We start from the raw sequence: 15,143 nt of genomic DNA, 5'->3' as shown, positions 1-15,143 counted from the left end.
AGGCTCAAAACTAGTGTCCATCATTGGTCTCATTCTTTCCTTGCACCAAATCAGAAAAGAAAACCAATTTTAAATCAGAACACATCTGCCAACCTTCTCTCAACAACCAAGACCCACCATTTTATTTCCCCACGAGCATCATTTTCTTTTCTTTTTACCAGTGGATAAAAGTTCAGAAGATCTTTTTATGAACAGAAGTTAAGGCCCTTGTTCCCTTCATTCTAATAATGAAAATATAATAATTTTGTATGTACCACCAGACTCTGCTCTAAGTGTTTGTACATTACTTACTGCATTTAAATCTCGTAACAGTCATATGAAGTAGCTTGTACAGACTGAGGAAATTAAGTCACAATAAAATTAAGTAAATACTCAAAGTTACCCAGAACTAGATTTGAACCCAGATAGTCTCACATACTTAAGCACATTCTGGCTCTAAGCATAGTTGCTTCCTTGTTTTCTTAGCAAAGAATACAGATAAACTCTACAATAGTTGCTTCCTTGTTTTCTTAGCAAAGAGTACAAGTTACCTCTACAATAATAGGCTGGTAAATATTGGGTTGGCCAAAAACTTCATTCCCTAAGAACAGAAAAACTGAAACAAGCTTTTTGGCCAACCCAATACTTAATAAACGTTTCTCTGAAAATAAAAATATATGCATACATATATGTATACACACATAAATTCATTATAAATTTTACTGCTGTAAAATTATTATAGGATGTAATTTTCAAATAGTAATAAAATATCCAATATTCTTAACTGTAATTTCCATACAGCCAAATGAATCTCACAGAATGCCTTCATCAATTTTTGCTAAACTTTTTTTTCATAGCCAACCTATGACTTCAATTAACCAATTAGTGTACTTTTCACATGAATGTTGGTTGATACTTTGCTTTACATTATTAACAAGTGATTAAGGATCACAAAAAGTGAACCAATTAAGATTTAGAACTTCACTCATTTGTCAATTACTTGGGTGACTTTGCTGAATTGGAATAATTTTCAAACCCTGGAATTGTTATTGCAACAGGTTTTCCTATTCATAATGTAAAAGCTAAAGACACTGTACACATTTTAATATAAACATATTAATATGAATTATTAACATTTTATCCATTACTTTCCTAAGACAAGACTGTCAAAAAAACAATGAATCAAACCCTTATTTGCATTATTTATCTATTTCTGCATTGTAAATACTCTAGTTTCCATCATGACATCATTGAATATGGAGAAGGAAAGAAATACACAGTAGTACTCCATCATACAATATTTCCACCATAAAGTTACGAGAGACATAAATAATCTCCAGGGTTTACATAATAGTGAAATGTGGTAAAATAATTAGGAAGTAAAGAGTTTTGAGTATTTATTAGTTTGCTTTACATATAATTTATTCCAGCATAAGCTTTTATAATTTAAGTTTTAATAATGGCTTTATGTAAAAACTAGCTCACAGAACTCCTAAAAATTCAACAATAGGCTCTCCTGAGATGCTCTGCTCTGGCTTCGGCACCCATCCACCTCCAGCCACTGGCCATTTGGCTGGACCTTATCCAATGGATATTCCCAGAAGCCACTCGACTCAAGGCTGCCTTTACCACGAACTACTTCTCAAATAACTATTTGCCCCTTTTTCTGATGCCAAGAGCCTTTCTGGGCTGTTGTGGGTTTGTTTTTTTTTTTTTCTTTATTCATTAGTAAGGCCTTTCTTAGAGACTGTTCTAACCTTTTCAGCATCTGAAATCTTATTATTTAAAAGAGTCTTCGGAGATCAGTAGAGGTTTCCCAATAATCCTCTTTGCTAAGACACCTGGCCTACATATATCCACGTTCAGTATTTTAAAATGCATAAATGGACTAAACAATCAACTGTTTCATTTAAATCCGCTCCTTGCTGGCAGGGGTTATTTGCTATTGAAGGAGGTTACTTGGAATATAATCTGGGCAAAGCTTCTTTCTTGCAATAACTTTAAAAGCCCTGACATCCTTAGTGAGGCCCCTCTACCACCCACATCAGAGCTGTAAGATGTCATAGAGTCAACTTCCTTCCTAATTCAGCATCCCCTGACACACTCACCCTTGACTTCATCACCTCATAAATGTGTCACATCCAGCACCACCTTCCTTCTTAAGAAAATGTTCTGCCCACCCCGAAGATGTGACTGCATCTGAGAAACACTGAGCCCCAGCCAAGATTATGGAGTTAATTTACTCAACCAATTTACATTAAGTGGCTCCAGTACCCCAGACCCTGTGATAGAACCAGGAATAATATGGAAAATTCCCCATCTTCAAAGAGTTTACAGACTCAAGCAGTGGTTCTTAATCCATGAGGCACTTTCCAAGCTTTAAAACCCACCAAGGTCCAGGCTCCACTCCCAACTAGTTGAATCACAATTCCTAAGGGTGGGACATAGGCAATAGAACTGTTTCAAGTCTCCTCATGTGGTTTTAATGTTGAGGCCAGAGTTGAAGGTGGTGCTAGTTGGAACCTACTTGCCAATGCAGGAGACAAGAGATACAGGTTTGATCCCTGGGTTGGGAAGATTTCCTGGAGGAGGGCATGGCAACCCACTCCAGTAATTTTGCCTGGGGAATCCCATGAACAGAGGAACCTGGTGGGCTCCAGTCCATAGGATCGCACAGAGTGGGATATGACTGAAGCAACTTAGCACCCACACACATAAAGAATAATAGTTAATAGCTTTCTCTCTTTGCATAAGCAGCCATGTTGTTCTGAATCCTTAAAGCACCAGAAAACACGGAAAAAATCTCACTACTCATTGTGGACCAAGAACCCGTGCCATTGGCATCACCCAGGAGCTTGTGAGAAATGCAGAATCGCGGGCCCCATCTCAGAGCTATTGAATGAGAATCTGAATTTTAACAAAATCTCTAGGTAATTTGGGTGCATGTTAACTTTGGAAAATACTAAACTGAGTCAAAAATCCTATTTCTGAGACGTTTCCCATCCACAAAGAAAAATACATATAAGCAGAGATAATATATAAAACATTGTAATAAGTTCCAGGCTGAAAGTTATCCAACTCACTCCAGGAGGACCAGCCTCCAGGAAGATGGATGGAGCCGGTGATACTAAACAAAGTTGTATATGAAGAATACAAATTAATCAGGAAGAACAGATAACTGCAAATAGCCCTGTGTTGCCAAAACAAAAAACATAAGACACAAGTTATGTGTCCATAACTTCTGGGACACAAGAAGTGCGAGAGAGGGCGAATGAGCTTGCCCAGATCCTAAGGTAGCCCTTTGTCAACCTCTAGAGTCAAACCTTAGTTATCCTCCTCTGAAAGAGAATACAATACACTTTCAGGCTAGTGATCTCAAACTTGTCAAGGAAAAGTTTGCTTACAAAGTGCCTTGGAAGTAAAAAGAAAAAATTTGGTGATTTTTTTTTTAACATAGTGGAATACACACACTACTATATATAAAATAGGGGCTTCCCTTGTGGCTCAGCTGTAAAGAATCTGCCTCCAATGAGGGAGACTTGGGTTCAATCCCTGGGTTAGGAAGATCTCTGGAGAAGGGAAAGGCTACTCACTCCAGTATTCTGGCCTGGAGAATTCCAAGGACTATATGGTCCATGGGGTCGCAAAGAGTCAGACATGATTGAGCAATGTTCACTTTCACGTTCATAATATGAAATAGATAACTAATAAGAATCTATGATATAGCACAGGAAAGCCTACTCAATACTCTATAGTGACCCATATGGGAAAGGTATCTAAAAAGAATGGATATATTTATATGTACAGCTGATTCATTTTGCTGTAAAATATTATGAATCAACTATATTTCAATAAAAATTAATTAAAAAATAATAGAGTAGTGAAAAAATGGAGTGAGCCTGATAGTGATGCTATCCAGATATTTTCTTAGCTTCCTGTATTAATCAGCTATGGCTGCTTTAACAAGATACCACAGACTTGGTGGCTTAAACAAAAGACTTCTATTTTCTGGTGGCTCTGGAGGCTGAAAGTAAGTTCAAGGTGTCAACAGGATTGGTTTCTCATGACAGTTCTCCCTGGCTTGAAGACAAGTGTCTTCTCACTGTGTCCTCAAGTGGCCTTTCCTCTTTGTGGAGGGAGGAGGAACTCTCTCATGGCTCTTCTTCGTCTTTTAGGAACCAAGCCTATTAGATGAGGCTCTCTTAATTTCCATTCCCCAGATATCTGCCTGTCTAAATCAGAAAACTCCTTGAGTTTTCTGAGAGTGTAACACACCTCTTTGTCTTGTTCATAGTTTGTTCCCCACCCTTAGGGTTCTGGGCTTCCCTTGTAGCTCTGTCAGTAAAGAATCTGCCTGTAGTTCAGGAGACCCAGGTTCGATCCCTGGGTTGGGAATATCCCCTGGAGAAGGAAATGGCAACCCACTCCAGTATCCTTGCCTGGAAAATCTCATGGACAGAGGAGCCTGGTGGGCTACAGTCCATGGGGTCGCAAAGAGTCGGGCACAACTGAGCGACTAACACTTAACACTTAGGTTCTGCTGGGACTGGAATCAAATTATAGGTCTAGAAGCAAAGAGGGGTTGTGGGATGGGTCTTGAGGAAAATCAGCATTGTCTTGCAAGGAAGCTGCCTCAAAGAATTACAGTTTCCTCAGGCAATTAAAGGTTAATCCCCTGAGACCCTCTGATAGGGGTGGAAAGTCTCCTTCTAATGGCAAAGAAGACTCATTAGAATTTCAGGGCTCGATGTCTCCAGGTCCATCAAGGTTTTCCCACACGTTCCCATCCCAACTACCAGAACCCCACTCCTTCCCAAACCTTGTCCTCACTCTACCAGGAGACACTCCACGAGGCTAGGGATTCAGTCTGCATTGTAATCTAGCCTTTAGCAGGAGAGTTCTGGTTTGCTCTTAGCATTCTCAGTCCAGTGGCTCCAGGAGATGAGTCTCCATCAGAGCAGATGTAGAAGCTTCCAGTTCACTAATGTGGCCCTTGAGCTGGGACTGGGAATCTGTGAGGTCATCCCATTTTTTCCTTTCCCAAACATTGTCCAGCAACATAAGGAGCAGTCAGCCAACCCCACTGTACTCATTAGTTTGGCAGACACATTTGAAAGTATTGCATACATGGTCACCCAGATCCTTGCTTTTTATACATGTTTGATCAGAAGTGTCAATGGTGACATTCTTTCCTTTCTCTATTGCTAGATGGAGCCTTGGAATCAGTGTTCTTTACTACTGGAAATGAGTCATTACTGTTTTCAAATCTAATCCAATTAAAGAACCAACTCTATAAAATCCAGAATCAAGTAGAAAATTCATCTTCAAGACTGTGTTCTTTTAGAACCACTCTTGGCACCAGAATTAAGGCTAAGGCCCTACTTAAGGATAAGGCCCTAATCCAATAAGACTGGCGTCCTTACAGTAATAATAAGAGACCCCAGAGACTTCCCCAGTAGCTCAGGTGGTAAAGAATCCACCTGCAATGCAGGAGACTCCGGTTCAATTTCTAGGTTGGGAAGATCCGCTGGAGAAGGAATAGGCTACCCACTCCAGTATTCTTGGGTTTTTCTGGTGGCTCAGATGGTAAAGAATCTGCCTGTAATGCAGGAGACCTGTGTTCGATTCCTGGGTTGGGAAGATTCCCCTGGAGAAGGGAACAGCTAATCACTTCAATATTCTGACCTGGAGAATTCCATGGACAGGCTACAGTCCATGAGGTCTCAAAGAGTTGGATACAACTGAGAGATTTTTCGCTTTCACCAGAGACATCTCCTTCTCTCCAGACACACAGAGGAAAGGCCATGTGAGGACATGAAGAGAAAGTGGACATCTGCAAGCTAGGAAAAGAGGTCTCACCAGAAACCAGCCCCAATGGCACCTTAATCTTGGACTGCCAGCCTCCAGAACTATGAGAAAATAAACCCATTTTTTGTTTCTTATTTGGCTGGTCAGGTCTTTGGTTGTGGCATGTGGGATCTAGTTCCCTAATGAGGGATTGAATCCCAGCCCCCTGCATTGGGATCTCAGAGTCTTAGCCACGGACTACCAGGGAAGTCCCTAAATGTCTGTTTTTCAGCCACCCTGTCTGTGGTATCTTGTTATGACAGCCTTAGCAGACTAACACCACCCATCACTATTCTCAAGAAAGCATCAGTGGCAAGGTTGTCAGACTTTTAAAAAATATGTGGTTCATCCCTCTACCAACTCTGCCCAAGTCAGCTCACCATGTCAGTGACTCACCCGTCTAACCACTCATCTATTAATCCACTCATCTCTTTAAACATTTCACCAAACTTTACTGAGTACAACTCTGTCAGAAGGGCTTCCCTGGTGACTCAGTGGTAAGGAATCTCCCTGCCGAATCTGAGACGTGGGTTCAATCCTTAGGTTGGGAAGATCCCCTGGAGAAGGAAATGGCAACCCACTCCAGTATTCTTGCCTGAAAAATTCCATGGACAGAAGAGCCTGGTGGGCTATAGTCCATGGGGTCGCAATGAGTCGGACACGACTTAGTAACTACGCAGCAGCAGCGCTCTATGTCAGACACTGGGCTTATGCTGAAAATTCAAGGTTATCTGTCCTGTTCCTCAAGGGCTTGCAATTCAGGTATGTTCACTCTTACTTTTTAAAATTAACTTTTAGTTACACAAGTAAAACATAAATATAGGCTCCTTTAAAAAACCACAAACAATAAATTTAGACTCCTTTTTTATTTCAACTCATTGCTGCCCTGTTATGATTTTTAAACTGTTATTTTTTTTCTAATTATACATGTACCCACAGAAATTGCTACTATAGGTGTCAATCAGTACTTACTTATCACTGAACAAACATTTTTTACCACTACCCATATTATTACACAAAGAGCCAGTCTGTTTCTTTCAAATGTTGTAGAATAGGATGTCTTATGAATTTAATGCATTTTGTTGAGCTTTGTACTATCTGTGGGCTATTCAATTCACTATGATTTTAACAAACACCTTTGAACTGGTCTCATTACACATGCGTGAAAGTGTAGGCTCTTTATGAAAAAAGGGAATTACTGGGTCTATGTATTTTTAATTTTAATGAATACTGCTCATGCAAGTGGCAGTAAAGTGGTGTGTTAGACTCTTAGTGACCACATGGACTTAGTCCATGGAAATCTCCAGGCCAAAATACTTGAGTGGGTAGCTTTTCCGTTCTCCAGGGGATCTTCTGGACCCAGGGATCAAACCCAGGTATCCTGCAAATTCTTTACCAGCTGAGCCACAAGGGAAGCACAAGAATGCTGAAGTGGGTAGCCTATCCCTTCTCCAGGAGATCTTCCCAACCCAGGAATTGACCCAGAAATCAAACCTAGGTCTCCTGCATCACAGGTGGATTCTTTACCAACTGAGCTCTGAGGGAAAACAAACTCATTTTGCTGGTATATCAACTGGCTCTGTTGTTTTTTAAAGGTCAACATTACTAACTAGGAAAATGAAAAAAAAAAAAAAAAAAAAAAACTATACGAATTTGTTTGAATACTGCTCGGTTAGCCTCCAAAACCATCAGCAGCATGTTGGAGCACCTGGTTCTTCACAGTCTTCCTGGTTCTTATCATTCTTTCCATTTTACTTATATGTTTGTTAACTCGATTTATGCTTATCTGAAGGGTAAAAATAGTGTCTCATACAGTTTGTGTTTTCTTTTTCATTTTCCTAATTAGTAATATTGACCTTTTAAAAAACAACAGAGCCAGTTCATATACTAGCAAAATGAGTTCGTTTAGGAATAGCAGAGAATTGCAGTTTCAGAAAAGTGAACTAGAGAACAAGGGAGGGGCTCACCTTTACAGAAGAAAGGAGGAAACAGGGGGAGCGGTGGCTCTTCCTCACTGGCTGCAGGCAGTGGCCCGCTTGCGCTGAAAAGTCTGGGGTCTATAAGAAGTGGTGATGTGTGTGTGTGAGAGCTCCCCCTTCAGGTTTCCCAGCTCCATTTTAAACGAAGTTTCCTTTCTTTTCATCTGAGCCACCAGGGAAGTCTTTCTTTTCATGCTATGTACTTAAAATGAACATCTTTGCATGTTTTATTGATCATTTATATTTTGTCTTCTGTGTAAAATTCACTTATATATTTTGCCCATTTTTATGTTCAGCTGTCTGGTTTTTTTTGTATTGGTTTGTTGATATCCTTTATACATTTCAGAGACAAATACTTTGTCTCTGAAATGTGTTGCAAAAATCTTCTCCCAGTCTGTTTGCGTTTTATCTTCATTTATGGTATTTTTATGTTATACAGAAGTTTTCTTTCTCTATTTTTATTTATCAAATAAATTTATCAGTATTTCCTTTTATTTTTGTATTTTTAAATAAATTATTCCTGAGATTTTATAACACATGTAAACATTTGGATCTTTAACCCATAAAGTTCAGGAGACTGGAATTTTTTTCTGTTTGGAAAGCCAATTGTCCCAGTACCATTACTTTCAAATGTTGCTTTTTATTCCTTTTTTTTTTTTTTTTAGGTTTTCAGGACCTTAGTTCACCAACCAGGGATTGAACTCAGGCCTTCAGCAGTGAAAACACAGAGTCCTAAACCACTGCACCACCAGGGAATTATCTCCAAATGTTTATACATGCATATACTTGTTTCTTTGTTCTAATTTCTTTCTTATTTGTTCTGATCTATTTCTTCATGCTCTCCCATAGCAACTACAAACTCATAATGTTTTGATTTCTAGTAGGACCAATTCTCTTTTTTGCTCTCAATTTTATTTTTATTAAAACTCTTACACATGCATTTGAGAATCAGTTCTATGGAAATTCCGGCAATCACATTAAATTTATGAGGCAATTTTGGAAGAATTAACATCTTTGCAATATTGAGTCAAACTCTTCACAACCAAATTACTTGAAATATACTCATGGACACCCATTATACTCTGAATGCACCCAGCTAGAACACTCCCAGAACACCCACACGTTTTAAATGAGATGACAGCTTACACACCCTTTTGTGACATCTGCTCTAGTTAACATTATTATGCAACTTAATTAAATATTTCACAAACCAACATCATGCAAGAGGAGAAAATTAGCGTTTCTACCAAAGCGAAATTGAACACTTTGAAAAGACTCAATGAGGGGAAGTTGCTAAAATTAGATGTAAAGAGAAATTAGTCAAATATTAGGACAAGGAAGTTGTGAAATTCTAGGAGGATTCTGCTCTCAGATTGCTTCATCAATACTTTCAGCTACTAGTCTCACTTCAAAGAAAAGGAAACTGAACTTTGAGATACCGCCTTTATGGATATGATTTATGCAAAAAAGTCAGTGAGGAACTCCAATCAATCCTTGTTTAAAGTAAGACTTACAGTTAAGCTCTATGGAAAAATATTGGTGAATAAATGTAAATTTATATGTTGAAAGTTGCAATAAAATACTTCAGGTTTGTATTTATCCTTGTCTTTAATTATTCCATGCCTTAAGAAGCTTGCTATGATCAGCTGATCAATTATCAGTTCCTATTATGATGGAAAAGAGGAATTCTACAATATTTCTCTTACTTATACAGGTCTTCAACGTACCTCAGTAAACTTTTTTATAATTTTTTCAAAAAGATCCTTTGTTAATTTTATTTGTAGTTGCTTTATAGTTTTGCTACTACTGTAAAAGGTATTTTTATGAGTCATATCTTCTAATTGTCTTTTGCTGAATAAAGGAAAGCTACAAAGTTTTGTACGTTAGTCTTGTATTGGCCTACTGGTCATTTAATAGACCATTTTATTCATCTTAATATTTTCCTTAGTAACTAATACATCTTAATAATGATTTGGGAAAGGTTATATGAGATCACAAAATTCTCAGCATGTTTCCTAGGAAGTAGACTCTGAGATGGACATTTTCATGAAGAAAGCATATTAGGAAGATGTTTCTACATTTGCCCCTGTTGAAGAAGGTAAAATAGCAGGACTGGGCAGAGTGAGAAGTTGTTATGATGATGTTACAACAAAAGCCACAGGGTTTTCCCCCCACAGAGTTTCCACGCTGGGGTGGCCCTGAGGAGTTGCAGAGATGAGGCAGTAGGACTAGATCTTTATACCCTCACTTTATCCAGTCTTTGCATATGAGCCACACCCAGGAACAGGGTGTGACCTTGAGTAAGGCAGCAGTCTTCAGCCAAGAGCCAACCACTAGGAGGGGGAACTCAACCAGCTGTGAGCCTTCATCCATCACCAGTCATTGCAACTGGGAGAGTGGCTTTTCCAGTTTTAAAAGAGGAGGATACGGGGAGCACACCACAGCATACACTACAGTATGAAATAAAAATTTGGCTCTTTTTCCTTGAGTATTTACATCTTGTTTAATTGTTATTGCTCTTGCCCATGTGTCTAGGCCCCTTTAGTATCATACTGAATTAGTAAAGGCAGACACTGTCATCCCTCTCCTGGGCTTTAATTGCACTTCTAATGATTCACTGTTACATGATATTTACTATAAGCTTCTAGTAGACACCCTTTTTAGATTAAGAATATTGTAAATAAAATGATAAAATTTTGGCATGAATAAGTATTCAGTTCAGTTCAGTTCAGCTCAGTTGCTCAGTTGTGTCCGACTCTTTGTGACCCCATGAGTCACAGCACGCCAGACCTCCCTGTCCATCACCAACTCCCAGAGTCTACTCAAACTCATGTCCATTGAGTCAGTGATGCCATCCAGCCATCTCATCTTCTTTTGTCCCCTGTTTCTCCTGCCCCCAATCCCTCCCAGCATCAGGGTATTTTCCAATGAGTCAACTCTTCGCATGAGGTGGCCAAAGTATTGGAGTTTCAGCTTCAACATCAGTCCTTCCAATGAACACCCAGGACTGATCTCCTTTTAGGATGGATTGGTTGGATCTCCTTGCAGTCCAAGGGACTCTCAAGAGTCTTCTCCAACACCACAGTTCAAAAGCATCAGTTCTTTGGCACTCAGCTTTCTTCACTCTCCAACTCTCACATCCATACATGACTACTGGAAAAACCATAGCCTTGACTAGATGGACTTTTGTTGGCAAAGTAATGTCTCTGCTTTTAAATATGCTATATAGGTTGGTCATAACTTTCCTTCCAAGGAGTAAGCATCTTTTAATTTCATGGGGAAAATAAGTATTACAACATATCAAAGCCTTTTCTAACAACTAATGGAATGAATATATGGGGTTCTCCTTTAATCTAGCCTTTTTTAAGTCTAAACATAATTTGCTACAATATCAAATAACTCTTGCATTCCTAGGGTAAATTTTAATGACCACAGGTTATTCTATTAACACATTGCTAGATTCTTTTTCTTAGTAATCTCATTTAGGATTTTTATACCTGCAGTTATAACAGATTGATCAAAAATTTTGCTTTGCCCTTTCTCCTACCTTTGTATTACGGTCATCCTGGAGTCATTAAGATAATTGAGTAAGTTCCCATCCTTTCTATGCTCTTAAATGATTTATATGATTGAAAATAGCTGGCCTTTAGATTTTTTAGTTACACATACAGCTATCTTGGCCCAGAGGTATTAAAATCTGGTAGATCAGTAGACCTTTAACTACTGTTTCAATTTCTTCTAAGGTTATTATGGTCATAGCAATTTTATTCTCCTCAGAACAATCTTGATAATGTGTATTTTTTTAAAAAGTTGATCAATGCATCTAGGTACTAGTATAATTTGTTTTAGTAAACTCTTAAGTTTTTTTTTTAATTTGAGTGTAGAGTTATATATATTTTATTAACTTCTTTAGGTAGTTTATTACTTTTCTTTTTTATCATACCTGTCACAGTCTTTGCTGAGATCTAGTTTCTAGGTTATTGATCAACTCAATTTTGACTCTTCAATTCCTATTCTTATCTTTACTCTTTTCTGCCTCTTAATCACTAGTGTTTATGTTTATTTTGTTGTTTGCTTGTTATTTTTTCTAGCTTTGTAAGTTAAAAGCTTAGTTTATTTATCATTTTTTCTTTTGTATATGCATTTTAGAGTATAAAATTTTCCCTGAGAAACATTTTGGCTTTTTCCCCATAGATATTAGAAACTCTAATTGTTTTCTTTTAGTTCTGAATATTTTACAATTTCTATTTTAATTTTCTCTTTTCTCATGAATTTATTAATATGTTTAAATTTATAGATAAATGATGTTGATGTTCTGGGGAAAACAGAGTTGGATATCCTTCTGTGTTTACTTCTGAATGCATTGAATTGTGATTTTTTTTTTAATGTTTGAGACTTCTTATATACTTGTCTCATATATACATATACATATATATATATATATATACACATAAATACACATGCATGACTTAACACATATATATATCCCCAAGAGAGATATTTAAGTTATTCAAATACTGTCCACATGTATATGCTTTTGTTTGTTTGTTTGTTTTTAGTTGACTCTGTCACTCTATGAGAAAATTGAGTTAAAATTTCCCATGATGTTATAGAAGTAGGCATTCTCCCAATAGTTGTATATATAAACATATACAACATATAAATATATATAACAAAATGTATATATATATAAAAAAAGTGAATATTTTGTTATATAGTTATATATATGTAACATATATAGTTTTTGTTATATAGTTTGCTTTTTGGCTTTTTTGCCAAAAAAAAATCTTAATTTGTAAGCCTCTTGCCAGCAAATTCAAAGCACTTACTCTATTTTATATCATAGTAGTCACAATTAAACTTTCAAGAGTCACTCAAGAAGCTGACTTCCAATCAGGCTTTTTAACCTTTTTAACCAGGCCTCATCAGAAGGACTCAGTATCAAAAAGATACCATTAATCACCAGGTGTTCTAAAATGCCAATCATAAACCCTTTTCCCTTCTCCACTCTCCAAACTCCCTTCTCCTTTTTCCTTTTCCCTTCATCTCTCTCACCCAAACACACACATACACACAACACTCCAGCAAATACTCAAGACTATATACTTGATAAACTCTATAATCTAGCTTAGCAACAAAGAAAACACAACTAGAGGTTTTTAAAACAAGAGATATCTGTGAGATCAAGGTATTAAAAAAAGGACCAGCAGAAATGCAAGGTTGGCAACACTTGAGAATTAATCAATATGACTGGCCATACAGACAAAGAAAAACATGATAACCAACAGGTTCAAATAAAGCATTTGAAAAAGTATCCATTCATGACAATTTCCAAACTAGGAACAGAAAGTCACTCCTTCAGCTTAACAAAGGGCATATACAAAATCCTACAGCTAAAGTCATATTTAATGATAAATGACTGAATACTTTCCTCCCTAAAATCAGGAATAAGGTAATGATATTTGCTCATCACCTTAATTAAGTCTAATCTTGAAGGTGCTAGCCAAACCAATAGGGTACAAAAAAGCAAAGTGAAGAGAGAGTATAAAGGAAGGAAAGCAATTGTCTCTACTCACAAATGATATGATCACCTTTATAAAAATAGTTTGAAATTGGAATCAAATTTATTTACTTTTCCCTCTTTTATCTACAGTTCTTTCATTTTCATCTACTCTCTCCTGGGGATTTTTCCACAAATTCTTCCAAATTATTTAAAAATAGCATCAAAAGGAAGACTAAGCCATAGATTTGAGTAATCAAAGGAAATGTGAGTGACCTAAAAACAGAAAATATCATGTGGAAAATTAATATATTTGATTAAAACAAAATTTTAAATTTCTGCTTAACAAAGGATACCACTGACAAATTTAACAGAAAATGAAAATTAAGAAAAGATACTTAGAAAAAGGTATTTTCCACACCTAAAGCAATATATGATTAATACTTAGAAAACAAAAAGCTTTCTGAAAATCAATATGCAAATGATAGAAACTTCAGTAGAAAAATGGGGAAAAGGTATGAACAGGCAATTCAAAAAGTGTGAAATTCTAATGGTTAACCAGTATTTGCAGTGATGTTAAAACACTTGACTGATCAGAAAAGTTTCAGATTGACCAAAGTACAGAGGTTGTTGAATGCTAAGAGACAGTAACTCTAAGCTCTGCAAATGAAATTATAGCCAGGTACAGCCTTTCTGGTGGGCAGTGTGGCACTGGGTAGTCAAATTGGGTCCATATTCCTCCTGTGAGTGAGCAATTCAGTTCTGAGAAATCCACCACAAAAAGCTGCCCAGGTCCACAACACACAATGATGTGCACTGTGAATTTGTACCGTGACACCCTTAAGACTTTCATGGGGTCACAAAGAGTTGGACGCGACTTTGCAACTCAACAACAACAACAGCCCTTAAGCTAGAATTCCTTTTCTAAGAATTCTTTTTTCGGTCTAATTTGAATTACTCTAGGTCATGGGGATATTTTGCGCAATTTGGAAGGCAGAATAGAAGCAGCCAGCATAATCTTTCACACTTGGAAAGTCATCACCATGCACCAAACACTAAAGTAGTTCATGCACATTGTTGCCTATCTGCTCACTCACCTTGTTGGCCAGCATTTCTTGCTGTTCCTGCCAGATTTCCTTCTTCAACTTCTCCAGGCTACCCTAGAAATGAGCATCTTCCAGGCAGAAACTGAGCCTACAGTCCCTCCAACTCTTGTTGAGTCTCCTTCTTCTACTTCTCCAAAATCCTGGGCCAGGTGTGACAAAGGGCTCCAGCTTCTGCTGCAAGCCACTTGCACCACCAACGGCTGGGAGGTAGCAAGAGAGTGATGCTGGTTTTGGTCACCCTCAATGGTTCCAGTTTGTCCTTGCTCTCCCTACTTCCTGTCTATCTTTCCTTCCCAACTGTCTGCCCTCCTGACTTCAGGCCCAGTACCAGATGCAGAAGCAACAACCATATGTAAATCATTTAACCCTTCCTAGTGGTTCTGCTTTTCTGATTAAACGCTGACTATCACAGAGGAGGATATTATCCCAGGATTTTGCAGTATCAGGGACAATTAGGTAATCTAGGGGCTTGCTATGGACTTAATGTGTATGTTTCTCAAAATTCAAGAGGTGATAGGTCATGAGGGAGGAGTCCTCATAAATGAGATGAGTGCCCTTATAAAAGAAATCCCAGAAAGCTCTCTCATCCCTTCCCCCATGTGAAGGCACAGCCAGAAGACAGCCATCTATGGACCAGGAATGGACTCCTACTAGAGAACTAATTTGCTAGCACCTTGATCTTGGATTTCCCAGTCTTCAGAACTATGAGTAGTGAATGTTGTTTAACCAATC

At 37.8% G+C, this 15,143-nt stretch overlaps 1 long non-coding RNA gene across 3 annotated transcripts in view; it reads right to left on the bottom strand.

Moving 5' to 3' along the window:
* The window catches only part of LOC133069581 (uncharacterized), a 48,904-nt gene extending 34,243 nt beyond the window's left edge, over positions 1–14,661 (bottom strand). For all 3 annotated transcript variants that reach the window (XR_009695907.1, XR_009695906.1, XR_009695905.1), the window contains exon 1: positions 14,403–14,661. This is a non-coding gene — a long non-coding RNA (uncharacterized LOC133069581). The remainder of the gene's footprint in view (positions 1–14,402) is intronic.
* Positions 14,662–15,143: the final 482 nt, after the last annotated feature.

This window comes from Dama dama, chromosome 14, assembly GCF_033118175.1.
Source record: "Dama dama isolate Ldn47 chromosome 14, ASM3311817v1, whole genome shotgun sequence".
In the NCBI taxonomy this organism is placed as follows: domain Eukaryota; kingdom Metazoa; phylum Chordata; class Mammalia; order Artiodactyla; family Cervidae; genus Dama; species Dama dama.
Note: the sequence above shows the minus strand (reverse complement) of the source record. Positions and strands in the feature narration are given on the sequence as shown.